Raw genomic sequence first — 13,129 nt, 5'->3', positions numbered from 1 at the left:
ACAGCTGTAAGACCTTTTTATAAATGTTTTGTACACAGCCATGGATTTTTTATCTCATTCAGTTAATTTTTATATATGTGTGTATATATACTATATATATATATATAATATATATATATATTATATATATATATATAATATATATATATATATATATATATATGTACATGTGTGTGTATGTATGTATATATATATATATGTGTTTGTGAGTGAGTGTGTATTCATACGACGGGCTTCTTTCAGTTTCAGCCTGTCAAATTCACACATAAAGCTTCGACGGCCCGAGGCTATAGTCCCGACTAAACCCAGAATCGTGCAGTTGCGAAACCTCTCACCATACAGCCTCACGTACGGCTCTATATGTGCGTGTGTGTGTGTGTGTGTGTATGTGTGTGTGTGATGTGCGTGCGTGTTTGTTTGTATTTGTGTGTGTATGTGTGTGCATGTGAGTGCTTTTGTGTGTGTGTCTGTGAGTAAATGAACCTTTTTATGATAGTAAGTTTTGCGTACTTATAAATGTGCGAAGTTCTTTGAGGACACGTAGAATGAAACGAAATGACTACACCGCTGCAATTTACTGATATTTTGTAAGAAAATGTGTTGTCATCTGATTATAGTAACGTGTTACTGAGGAAATTGGACTGCATTTCTCAAGATTCTGTCTCAAAATCTTCAAAAGAACCTCGGCTTCAAACTGGAAATTATCTAGCGAAAAGTGTTTAATCTGATTTGAATTGGTGTATCGTTAGTTTCTTCACTATTGGGAATACTAAACCAATATCCAACTCTACTTAGACAATGAGAAGACAATGTAGTGCTGTTGACTAGTAAGTGCTCGCATATATTCGATCATTTCAAGAATAATGTTTAGTTGCAGACACATATACACACGCTATATACATGTGTGTGTGTTTGTATGTGTGTGTGTGTATGTGTGTGTACCTTGTTTTAGGAATAACATAATAATAATATACATATGGATAGGTAGATAGATATATGTATAGAAATGCGTACATATAAAAATGAAACTGTTAAGGTATTATACAACGTTTGTAAAATGTATGCTAGAATATAGTATATGACACTTCCATAGATTCTTAAACAACACTATGCTACGACGATTCTGTACATTACACCTATACACACATAATATAGTCGCGGATTGTCAAGGAAGGACTTTCACTTCTTGATTTCAAATCTATCTCCTGTTTCGTCTGTAGTTATGCAGCTTCCTTAACTATACACAAACAAACAGCTTATAAAGCCCCTCACATTGAAGACTATACAGAACTGGATTGAGAAATTTGCATTATAACACTTTCTTAGCAGTTAATTTGAATAATAATTAATTAGTGTTAACTGCTTACTTTCATCTCCATAACATTCTATATTCAAATATCCAATGATTACTTATTTGATCGAAGTAGCTGCGAAGAATACGTTACATATGCAAATTGGCCCATCCCATTTAATTTAACTACAAATGCCACCAATTGGAGCATAAATTGAATTTGTGTAGATATGAAAATACCAGAGCTAGCGTTTTGAAGCAAGGCGTTAAAATAGACCTCTTTACTAATCACGCCGGTAGCACTGTAATGACTAGTTAATCCATTATTGTTTTACCCGAATATCATTTATTAGGTAATTAGGCGATCTATTGATGAACATTCTGCAGATTCGACTTGACACTAGTCAGAAGTGGCAAACATGTGACACAAAAATACACGTGTGCACGGACACAAACACTCATTAATTGTTCATATAAATTCTTAATTTTGCGTAGGGGTCGATTTGCTCGACTAAAGGCGGTGCTCCAGCATGGCCACAGTCAAATGACTGAAACATGTAAAAGAGTAAAAGAGTAATATATATATATATATATAATATATATATATATATAATATATATATATACGTTTATATATTTGTTGTGCAAGGTTTTTTTATGTGAAGTCGTGTGTTGAAACAGATATTGTTATATTTCGGAATGGTCATTTTGCCAGTTTAGCCAATAAAAAGACACGCACTATAATAGTGCGTGTGTTTTTATTGGCTAAACTGGCAAAATGAGCATTCCGAAATATAGCAATATATATATATATATATATATATATATATATATATATTATATATATATATAAAATCCGTTCAGTCTGTCTTTGTGTGTCTTCTAGGATTTCGGGCATCCTCCATCCAATTGCGCTCAAATTTGATATGTAAATACCGACGGTATGAGGGCGTGTATAAGTCCTGGAAAAATTACAAAAATTGATTCCAGGTGGGAATGCGATCGATAAATCCGTGGAACGTGCATTTGTACGCGCAAGTACACCAGCTGTTGCGATCGATACTACGTGTACGCGAGAAATATGCACGTGCAGGTTGCGCTAAAAAAGCCGGCCTGTTTGGTGTCTCAAATTTAGGTTAAATCAGTGTTTCTCAAAGGGGATGCCTATGGGACGGTCGGACAAGTTGTTTTGAGAAAATTTAGTTTCAATGTTTGACAACTCAGCACCGTCCATTAGACGGGAGCGTTTTGTATATACATACACACACACACATATATATATATATATAAACAATAATAAATCTCTGAGCGAGATATAAACAGTAACTACTCTATAACATAAGGGGGATCAGCCATCTGAATGTGGCTAGGGACAGGGCGGGGTGGTGGGGGTGTTACTGATGCATTTAGCCCCAGGCGATCATCAACGTCACCAAAGGGCCGACACCATCTCGGTGTCCTTGCCAGCCTGCAAAGGGAGATCAGCCTCCCCGAAGATACGGATACTACATACGGACCGGTTTCGAGGTTATTGCCTCTTGTCAACGCATGGTAAGCACCGTTCTTCGTTGAGGGACTTCCTCTACAGGCTGGATATATAGAGATTTTCACAGTAACCACAGTCACTGGCGTAGAAAATCCGTTCGAAAACAATAATAAATCTCTGAGCGAGATATAAACAGTAACTGCTCTATAACATAAGGGGGATCAGCCATCTGAATGTGGCTAGGGACAGGGCGGGGTGGTGGGGGTGTTACTGATGCATTTAACATGGTGTCGGCCCTTCTGGTGACGTCGATGATCGCCTGGGGCTAAATGCATCAGTAACACCCCCACCACCCCGCCCTGTCCCTAGCCACATTCAGATGGCTGATCCCCCTATATATATATGGGTTTAAAACAGTTTGCTTCGTATTCCATGGTAATTACAGTTTCAAAGCATAAGATGATGCCTATTGACAACCATTAGAAATTTGAATAAGGAATAGGTTGGAGGAAGTCAGACGTTATTGCCAAGTGATTGGCCACGATTGGTCGAGGAAGATCACGTGGTGTCACAGTATGAAGTTGGTATTTCGGGGACAACACTTACTTGGGAAATACTGCATGGTGAACGGAAAATCGACCGTATGGTGGACTGGAAATCGGTCGCGTTCTTAGGGAGGGAGTAGGGAGGGGTGGTGTGACAACATATCTACGGTTATAAATTTGAGCGCATACGCGCACAGATGTGGATGCGTGTGTGTATTTGAATATGTGAATATAAGATATATAAGATTTTATAGATATGCGAGCTCGCAAGCTGGTGTGTGTGTGTGTATACATGTGCGTGCATGTCTGTGCACGCGCGCGCGTGTAGAAGACTGAGAAGCTGTATGCCTGCGTATATATTTGTGCGGGTGTGTGTTTTTATTTATGCGTGCGTGTGCATAGGTGTACAGGCATAAACACAAATACACACATATATACACGCACAAACACATAGACTGATATATACTTAACTAGCAGTATCGCCCGGCGTTGCTCGGGTTTGTAAGGGAAATAACTATATAAGCATTTTTAGAGATGTAAAGTATAATAGCCATCTCAATATGGCTAACCACAAAGGGGGCGTGTTACTGTAGCTTTTTACGTTCTGAGATTTAATAATAAATTTTTAGATAGTTACTTCCCTTATATATGCCAAAAATGCATTAAAAATTGAAAAATTGATGGTAATTTTTTTTTAAATCGTAGACTCATCGTAGACTCATCGTAGACGCGCGCTAATACACAGAAGGGCTCGATATGAATCACGACTATAAGATACCCGGTTTTGGTTAAACTGCACCGCAAAATATGGGAGTAGTTAGGAATCTAAATCGTAGGAGACAGACAGCACACAACCTCTCTTTTATATATACTTGATATATCTGAGTATGTGTGCGAATACATAAGTGTGTATATATATTAGTGTAATTGTGTATACGTGCATGCGCGCGCGTGTATGCATCCTTTTCAACATTCGGTATTTTTCAAGTAACTCTTGTCGTTGAAATACCAGCAAGAAAATGTGACAGAATATGGTATCTCTCGACCAATCACAGTCCATCTATTGTTAATAATATCTGACTTTCTCCAATTGATTTCTCATTCAAATTTCCAATGGCTGAGGTTAAGCATCATCTTGTGCTTTAAAACTTTATGTACCACGGAATGTGAATCAAATTGTTTTGATCCATACATCTTACTCCCAATATATGTGTTGAATGCCCTTCTTCTGTTGCTCACTCACTCCTCGTATATATATATATATAGAAATAAATCACGAAAACGTTGTTTGAAATACATGTAGAATTACGTGGTGGTATCAAGACTTTCCCGGACTAGTTGTTTCATTATAGTAACTTCTTTACCTAAGTTTTAACATAATCTCATTCGAAATAGTCACCTTGTGCAGCAATACAACGATCCCAGCTTTCCTGACTCTTTCGGAATCCTATCGGAAGTAAGTCTTTTTCCAGTCGAGAACATTCTGCGATTTGCTCCTGTTCTCGACAAGAGTTAAAACGCTAACCATTGACCTGCGTTTTCATCTTGGAGAATAAATTGAGGTCTGCAGGTGCTACGTCTGGTGAATAGAGCTGCTACAGAAGCAATACCATGTTATTTTTGGCGAGAAGTTCGTGAGTGAGGAGAGCTCGGTGAACGGGAGATTTATCGCCCAGAAGAATCCAATTATTAGTTTACCACACATCTGGTCGCTTTCACCGAATGTCAACTCTCAAATACTTCCAAAGTTTGCAGTAGGACTCTCGATCTACATTCTGGTCCTGGGGAATGTATTCTCGTTGCACAATATCGTTAATGTCGAAAAATAAAACGATGAGCATGTTCTTCTTTGACTGCGGCTCAATCGGGCCGTTTTTGATCGTGAGTATGAAAGACTCTTCCAATGTGACCATTGCTGCTTCGTCTTAGGGTCTTGCCGTAGACTCAACACTCGTCACCGGGGATGATCTTCGACATGAAGGATGGGTCATCAGTGGCTTGCTGACGGAGATTTTCATTCTTTGATTCAATATTTTTCTGGTCATTGGTCAAGAGGCGGGGTAAAATCTTGACAGAGGTACGTGACGTTTTCACTTCAGATGTTAGGATTGTCTACACGGACCTATACAACAGATCAACAACATTAGCAATGTCATTCATTGTCCTCCGACGATCCCCATGCACAAGCTGATGGATGTTCTCCGTATTTCCGGGAGCAACGCTCGCGGCAAGTCCTCCAAATCGCTCATCATCTTCCAGGAACGTTTGTCCGCTTTTGAAGCACCCGTGCCATTTGAAACCTTCTGTATGACCAACTGTCCCGTTACCGTAGTCTTGCCGAAGCAGACTTCCCAAGTTTAACGCAAAATTTAACGTTGATTCTTTGTTCCAACTATCGGTCCATGACAAAATCGCAGACTACATCCCATAAGTGATCACAGAAACACAAATTTCACAACTTGCAAAGTAAACACTGCCACATTATGGTCACTGCTAGTTCTCACTGCGCATGCAACAGTTTGTTGTCAATTTATTGGCGAGCTATAGAACTAGTCCGAGAACGTTTTGATACCACCTCATATCATAGTCATATGACATAAGCCATCTGAAAATATTTTAGAAACCAAAGGAGCGAAATAATAAATAATTTGGAGAAACCTATCATGGTTTTCGTTTGAGTAACTTATTTGATATATTAATGCATGTGTATATACGTATACATTTAATCTAAGCAAAATGCATTTCCCAATTTTCATTCGAAGATAAATGCTATCGCTTTTCCAATTTCCATGTAGCAATTCACTCTTAGCGCTAAGTTGAAAACAATTCTGAAAATAGCCGTAGTGTTAGGATTAGGACAAAATGGATTTCTGGATCTGGACAGGAAACAGAAAATGTAATATATATCTTTCACAAATGAGAATTAAAAGGTATCACAGAAGCTCTTATAAATTTACCAATCACATTTCTCTGTATACATTAGATTTCAGTTTGATATATCGCAGACTACGCCTGTGACACTACAATACAAACAAACACGCCCGCATATGCATATAATATGCTCCTGTACGCAGAGGACAAAATAGAGAATCAATATATAATTAATTTTATGTGGGGACTTTGTATGGGAGCATCTTCTTCCTACATATCTTGAACTCTGCATTCAATAACTATCACTCAGATCCTGTTGTATCCATTATCTACGCTATAATGTTTCTACATTGTTTATTTATGAATATTTCGGTGTACTTTGTATATATGCAAGTATAAATAGGAATGAACATATATATATCTGTGCGTAAGTGTGAGTATTTATGTATACTTCTCTCTCTCTCTCTCTCTCTCTCTCTATATATATATATATATATATATATATACATATCCCACTGCGTAACAGATTGGGAAAGCTTATCCTACAAGAGACTTGCAATGTTATTTTATCCACTTATTTCTATATGTTCACATCTTTATCGCCTTCAAAGTAATCTCCATTTCAAACGATGTATCGGTCCAGATGCGCATTCCAGATTTAGAAACAGTTCTGGAAATCCTACGAGGTGATTCCTTTTAACACCTCCATCGTTTTTTAATTTTTGTTTTGTTTGTTTGTTTGTTTTTTTTTTTCTTTTTTCACCTTTTCACGTGTGAAAATTGAGTAGCACCAGCTTTCATGATCAGTGATGACCGACGAAAAGATATCTGGATCGACTTCCAGCTTTTCTTTCAGTTCACCACACGCATTAATTCGTGATTACCTTTGATTTTCTACTGCAATTCTTTACATTCGTAGTTCCTCGCTCAAAATGCGAGTTCCAGGACACATGAATCATATCAACATACTCGTTAATTATTTAGTGATGGTCCTTCATGAGCAATTCATGAATTTTGATTAATTTTTCATTCGTTCGAAAGGTCGACAGCCGCCCTGAACGTGATTGGTCTTCAACCGACAAGCGACCGTTCTTAAATCGCGGCAGTCTCTTTGTAAGCTGTTTGAAGCACGACAACTGTTTGGACAACAGTTTTTCCCATCGTCAAACATAATTTTCCGGAAGCACGCTGTTCCTTCGTTTCAGCCATTGAAATAATCGCCGTACAGGGGAGAAACAATACAAAACAAAAAACACACCATGTGGGAGTACGATCCCTCCCTCATGACGATGCCGGTCGGCATACCGATGACTAAAGGTTGCATCAATTGGCTACTATCGGCAGAAGCCCGAACTACAAGCGTTTCCTGATACTTTTGCGTACTCACTCGTATATATATATATATATAATATATATATATATATATATATATATATATATATATATATATATGTATGTATGTATATATAATCAAAATAGGCAAGAAGAATATCTTCGGTAATTTGGTACGATCGTTTCACGCTACATCATCTTATTAAACATTGTAAGTATTACAACAGTTTCAAAATGTTGAGCAATCATCAATCAAAATTTTGCTGAACTTATATATATATATATATATATATATATATGGAGGAATTGATGATTAAAGCACCGGCACAGTTTCGATTACAAGTTGTAATTCGTAGATTTACTGCAGGAACTTCGTAGTGGCGGTTGGGGTAACAGTATTAATAAAATAAGAGATGGAATGTTTATTGGGTACAACATATGGTTCCACCCGTTCTGGCTCTCTACAGGTACATCAATAAAAAAGTCTCACTAGAGATTTCTTGAATCGGTCTACATACCGCTATATGTCCTTCAAATTCAAGAATAAATAAAATCAGAGAAAAAAATTATTTAAACGCAAAAAAATCATTTATGAACGTGGAAAGTATACATTTTAGTTTAGAGAAAATGACGTAATCAAATTTCGCTGTTGTAACTGTTAAGAGAAGGAAAAGGAAGTAGAAGTTGAAGGGATGATAATACTTAGAGGAAAATTTCTTCTGTTTTGCTTAGACACATATGTACATGCAGATATCTCTTATGATAAAAGGCAGATTTTCTCTGCCCGTGACTATGTTTCTTTTTAATACATTTGTACAATATAGAATTTCTTCAATTGGAATTTACCTATGATTTTTCGAAGTAGATTCGATTGGGTTATGACATATAAATTTTTTTCAATTTCACCCCAATTAAGCAAAAATTCGAGAAAACTAAATATTTTACGATTTTCCTCTCTCATTTCAAGTGCTTCACTCCTTCTATTACCACACTTTCTCCTACTTTCTCATTGCAAGTGTACCTTAAACCACTACTCCAAAAAATACAGAGGAAACAGAAACAAATAAATACATAACGATATACTCCTCACACAATTTCTTCAATTGGAATTTACCCATGATTTTTCGGAGTACATTCCACTGGGTCATGGCATATCAATTTTTTTCAATTTGACCCCCAATTAATCAAAAATTCGAGAAAACTCAATATTTTACGATTACCCTCTCTCATTTCAAATGCTTTACTCCTTCTATTTCCACACTTTCTCCTACTTTCTCTTTGCAAGTGTACCTTAAACCACTACTCAAAAAAATACAGACAGGAAACAGAGACAAAAATTAATACATAACGATTTACTCCTCACAAACACACATAGACACGCAAACATATACATATACTTTCTCTTTGCAAACCACTCCTCAACAAAAAAAAACAGAGGAAACAGAAACAAATAAATACATAACGATTTACTCCTCCAACACTCACATAGACACGCAAACATATACATATATGACAGTGACAAACACAAACGTTTCAAACAACTACATACAAACACTCAAACACACAAACACACGTGTGTGTTTGTTATTATTAACAAAGGCGCTAAACACAATTCACTTTCTCATTCGAACACATTTGCAAACACACACCAGCAATTCACTGACATATGGCGAGTAGATGCTAGCCGCTCACATTATGAGTTACACTATTACACCAATTGTACTGGGACTGTTGTCTACTTCCCGTTAGTTTTTAGTGTCGAGGAAACAAAACTTTCTCGAGAAATAACAAAAAAACACTCCTCGATTTCACAAAGGACTTTAAGAAACGATAGGAACTAAGTTCAGTTGAAGAAAAGAGACGGATTTAAGGAAATCAGATGGTCGAATTGCCATGATAACTCAACAGAAAAGGTAAATTGGTTTTTAATTTACTTTCTGTCGCTAAGTTTTTGTACTATTAATTTGCGAGCGTACTTCAGTTGTCAATTGTTGAAAGAAAGAAATTGTAAGCTAAGAAGGTGTGTGTGTGCGTGCGTGTGTGTGTGTGCGTGTGTGTGTGTCTGTGTGTGTGCGAGTGTGTGTGTGTGTGTGTAGGAAGTGAAGGATAAAAATATGGCAAGAAGTAGACAGATGTACATATATACATACATACAGCCATGCATGCATACATGTGTGTGTATGTATGTGTATTAATGTGTGTGTTATCTCTCTCTATATAAAGCTGAAGTTGTCTGTGTGCGCCAGGTTTGGTAGCCTTCAACTAACACTATCTCTTCCGAGACACTGCGGCGCAAGTTGACCAAAATTGAGAGTATTATAGAAGAAGGGTTGCTCTTCCTTCCGTAGAAGATAAAATTCAAATCGGACCATGTTAACACCAAAAATTATTTACATCAAAAAGGTGCTTTTTTCTATGAAAATACCTATTTTTTACGATTTTGTCACTGCTGTGTCGCCACTTTTCCGTGTATTTCAACCAGAAAAATGTTCGCTTGAAGCGAATAACAAGCTACATAATGCAAAATTTTAACTTTTCAAAAATTCCAATTCCAGTGGGTCGAAACAAACCCGAGCAACGCCGGGCGATTCTAATAGTATATATATATATATATATATACCCATTGTAATTGTCAGAAGTGTGTGGTGGAGAGAGAGAGAGAGAGAAAGAAACTGTGTGCTGACCTTGGAGACTATAGAGGCTTCTATGAGGCTCTGAAAGCAGTGTATGGCCCCACCCACCTGGTTCAGAGTCCCCTACGCAGTTCAGATGGACAAGACCTCCTCACCGATAACACCTCCATCCTCGCTCGCTGGTCCGAGCACTTCCAAAGCCTGCTTCAGTGCTGCCATCCTTCGCATTCCTCAACTTCCGCTAAAAGAGGAGCTCAACAAACCACTCACCCTCGAAGAAACGTCTTCGCAGACGACGCTGTCCTTGTCGTCCACATAGAGCGAGCTCTGCAACGCATCACGTCCTGCTTTTCAGATGCCTCGCAGCTCTTTGGCCTGGAGGTCAGCCTCAAGAAGACGGAGGTGCTTCACCAACCTACACCCCAAAAAGAATACCACCCACCCCACATCTCTATCTGCGGGACCGAACTGAAATTAACACAGCAGTTTATATACATGGGATGCATCATCTCATCCAATGCAAGGATAGACTTTCTAAGGCAAATAGCTCCTTTGGCAGATTGTACAAACGTGTTTGGCACAATGATGGCCTGAAGAACAAAACAAAGATCAGTGTCTACAGGGCAGTGGTTCTCACCACTCTTCTCTACGGCTCAGAGACATGGATCACTTACCGCAGTCACACCCGTCTTCTCGAGCGCTTCCACCAGCGATGTCCCCGCACCATCCTCAACATTCACTGGAGTGATTTCGTCACAAACATTGAAGTCTTGGAGCGGGCCGAGATCCCCAGCATTGAAGCTACGCTACTGAAGTACCACCTCCGATGGGCAGGACATGTCTCCAGAATGGAGAACCATCGCCTTCCAAAGATTGTCCTGTTTGGCAATCCACCGGCCACCGAGTGAGAGGAGCTCCGAGGAAGCGCTACAAAGACTGCCTCATGAAGTCTCTAACAGCATGTCAAATTAACCACCAATGCTGGTCAGACCTGGCTACGGACTGTGATGTCTGGCGCCACACGATCTTCAACGCAGTCAGCAAGTTTGAGGAACAAAGAAGAGACACACTTAAAGACAAGAGACGCAAGAGAAAGGCGCGAGCCGCCTCTGACACCACACCGGATGTTACTTTCGTCTGTGGACACTGCTCACAGACCTGCCTTTCCCATATTGGACTTATCAGTCATGAGCGTGCATGCACGCGACGTGGACAGCCTTCCTGATCTTCGTTCGCGAAGCCAAGCCATGCATGCAGATATATATACGCACATATACATGAGTGCTCATACACGCACATCCAAGTGCATGGGCATATAAATACAACTAGATACACGTGCATATGCATACCTATGGACAAATATATACATATATACGTATAGGAACTCGTATACTCAGATAAACACGTCCGTGCAAAGCTTAACACACAAATACACACTTGTTCATACACTCGCATATACGTATAAGTAAATATATATACGTGTATACATATATACACACACGCACACTCACAAACATATACATATATATATATGTACATGCATACACATACACATATACGTACACATATATGCATATACACACATAATACACACACACATATATATATATATATATGCATATATATACCTATATACATATACGTATAAGGATCTCGATTGCAAGATCATATGTCAGATACAAGTTATTCGAACATAATTCCTCAAGTCCAGGTATATTAAGAGCTGTGGGCGCCATGTATACATGTGTTATACCCAATAAAGTCTATTAATATTCCTTTAGTTTATTAATACTATATATATATACATACACACACACACATATACACGTACTCACACACACATATGTATATATATATATATATATATATATACATACAATACATACATACATACATACATACGATACATATATACATACATACGTACATACATACATACATTCATACATGAATTTCATTAAAATTAATAATAATATATACGAAACAATTTCTGTCAACGTAACATTATCAAGGTAATCAAAATTGAAGAAATTCTAACTGAACATCTGAATAAATTTTTAGCTGATAAAAGACGCTAACAAAAACAAAACACCAAACTAAATTTAACTTTAGACATTCATTCATTAATCAAAGTGCGACGTCATTGAATAACTGTATTAGTTTATAAATAAAATATAAAATACCATATTAATTCCATATTTTTTGACAATTTGAAATCTACTTAAAAGAAAACAAGAAACTTGAGGTAGTAAACGAGCATATTTATCTACCAAAATTGATGACGTCACTGGATATGTAAATAACAAAACTCTAGATAAGAATTCAACGTTATGCCTAATAGATAACTAAAGAATAAAAACTTAATAATTCTACGTAATGCTTAATAGAAACTTATATACTTCAATTATAAATTATAATAATCTTTTAATTGATTATTATATAATAAGGTTGATTTCTATTCAAGTGCGTAATATAGTGAATTAAGTAATTAATTTTAGCGATGCAAAGTATCTAAGCTTCGTTTAAGTATCACGTAGAATTCTTATCTCTAATTTTCATTCTTTTAATTACCCATCGAGATTATCAAGAGTCGTATATATGATTCATTATAATAATTTATTTCTTCTTACGCAGTTTCAGCTTAGAGCTGTGGCCATGCTGGAGCACTGCCATTTTACTACACTGTTTTTACTGAGAGCCTCCTCTAATATGTAGCACTTGGTGAAGAATGGAGTTTGATGGAGCTACCCTCACTTGCACCTCTTGCCATGAGGTAGGTTAATCAGGGACTCTCGACAGGTAGAGGTCCAGTCTGAATTTGAAAACTCCTACATCCACTTTGTGCAGGATCCTGAGGCTCTTTGGAAGAATATTAAAAAGCTGTATGCCCCTGAAACCCAGGCTGTTGCTATCATATAATAAACTTAAATACAGGTAGGGCGTACTGACAGAATCGTTAGCACAGCGGGCAA

General features: G+C 37.6%; 1 long non-coding RNA gene across 1 annotated transcript in view; it reads left to right on the top strand.

Annotated features, from left to right (window-relative positions):
• Positions 1-2,113: 2,113 nt before the first annotated feature.
• The window catches only part of LOC118762288, a 28,386-nt gene continuing 17,370 nt past the window's right edge, over positions 2,114-13,129 (top strand). Inside the window, exon 1 of the long non-coding RNA XR_004998041.1 lies at positions 2,114-2,310. This is a non-coding gene — a long non-coding RNA (uncharacterized LOC118762288). The remainder of the gene's footprint in view (positions 2,311-13,129) is intronic.

The sequence above is a fragment of the Octopus sinensis genome, linkage group LG2, assembly GCF_006345805.1.
Source record: "Octopus sinensis linkage group LG2, ASM634580v1, whole genome shotgun sequence".
Classification (NCBI taxonomy): Eukaryota; Metazoa; Mollusca; class Cephalopoda; order Octopoda; family Octopodidae; genus Octopus; species Octopus sinensis.
The sequence above is the reverse complement of the archived record's forward strand: the minus strand, read 5'-3'. Positions and strand labels throughout refer to the sequence as shown.